The following is a 1,557-nucleotide window of genomic DNA, read 5'->3' on the forward strand; positions in this document are numbered from 1 at the left end:
TTGAGCGTTTCGATGGAATTGAAAGCACATCATTTCAAATGTTTTCATTGTAAGGCCTCATTAAGGGTCTATCTAGGGCTTGTTTCGATAAGTCTGAATTTCGTATGATTTTCACTTTGATCTGATGATCAAATTACTTATGCTTCTCTGTATACTGTGTGCAACCATAGAAGTGGTTGTGAAATAAAATCTATACTTTTAAATACTTTAGAATGTATTTTCAGTGATGTGCGTGACCATACCGTTGAGTAGATTTTAAACTGTGCTTATCAACGAACTCTGTTCATTGTCACTTTTTAAAAATACAAAAAGTATTTGTATAAAACCAAGGTTGTGTTTTTGTAGCATTATATAAGGAGATATGTTTAAATTCTTATAAAAACTAAGTAAAAAATATATTTTTGGAAAGAATCATTATATATAGTGATACTAAATTTTTGGTGATAAAATCGGAAAAAACATAATGCATCGCCCGGGAATCGAACCCGGGCCGCCCGCGTGGCAGGCGAGCATTCTACCACTGAACCACCGATGCGGTGCAGACTGAAGAATTGAGTGTGAAGTAGAGCGACACATGTAACGAACTGCATTATAATCAGAGTTCGAAATTGCTATTAAGCAATTCTTTAATTTCATTTTTTCACCTATTACCAAATCTTCTGAACTTTGACAAACCCTTCAGTGAATTTACAGCAAGCACAGTTGCTACATTGTAATATAGAGTTATCCCTCTTTGATTAGGCCCTAGTGAGTTTTGGTGTGAAATGAACAAACGTAGCATCAAATAAATTAAAAGTTTCCTTCTCATACTGTCAGCTATAATTTTGAAGAGAGGTTAACACAAATGTACTTTAAAATCTGTTTTGTTTTCAGTAGTCAAGCCTCATCGATAAAGTAGAAAAGAATTTGATGTATAGACTTTGTATTGTTATACATGTATTTTACTTTGTATTTAATTTTTACTTTGTTGATCGCCATTTTGGGGGAGGGGGTACACTAATTTCTACTTAGAAAAGATCCCCAAGTGGCACAGATTGTATAATAATTCCAACAGTATAGGCATTCTTCATCTGGAATACTTTTTCCAAGGTACGGTATCATGACCAGCTTGACGTCAAAAAAGTGATTCTCTGCTGATTAATAATTTTTAAAGGATACACTGTTGATAACTATACAAAAACATACAAAATTAGAAGAAAAAAATTTCAATGTTCTTCATATATTTTTTTTTTCATTAAACATGCAGTTACCTATGACAAGACCTTTCCAAAAGTACTATGATTTTTTAACCCGTAACTAAACATTGGAGAAGACAGGGAATTAATATTTCACATGTCATTACCTGTGACAGGACAACAAATATACTATGAATTTCGACTCCATGACCTTGACCCGCCTAAAGTTTGGCATACTTTTCAAAAATTTTAACATTGATGAGAGAGGATAGGGCGTTCATTTTTGACATGTTCATTACCTGTCGGAAGACCTTTTCGAATATACTATGGCTTTTGGTCTCTTGACCATAACATTTATGTTTAAAATACTTTTCAGAATGTT

General features: G+C 33.1%; 1 non-coding gene across 1 annotated transcript; it reads right to left on the reverse strand.

Moving 5' to 3' along the window:
- Positions 1 to 464: 464 nt before the first annotated feature.
- Trnag-gcc (transfer RNA glycine (anticodon GCC)) lies at positions 465 to 535 on the reverse strand. The gene has a single exon. It is a non-coding gene; the product is annotated as a tRNA-Gly (tRNA).
- Between the last annotated feature and the right edge of the window lie 1,022 nt (positions 536 to 1,557).

Source organism: Saccostrea echinata, unplaced genomic scaffold, assembly GCF_033153115.1.
Source record: "Saccostrea echinata isolate AGI-Se365-2 ecotype Australia unplaced genomic scaffold, CSIRO_AGI_Sech_v1 ptg000009l, whole genome shotgun sequence".
NCBI classification, from domain to species: domain Eukaryota; kingdom Metazoa; phylum Mollusca; class Bivalvia; order Ostreida; family Ostreidae; genus Saccostrea; species Saccostrea echinata.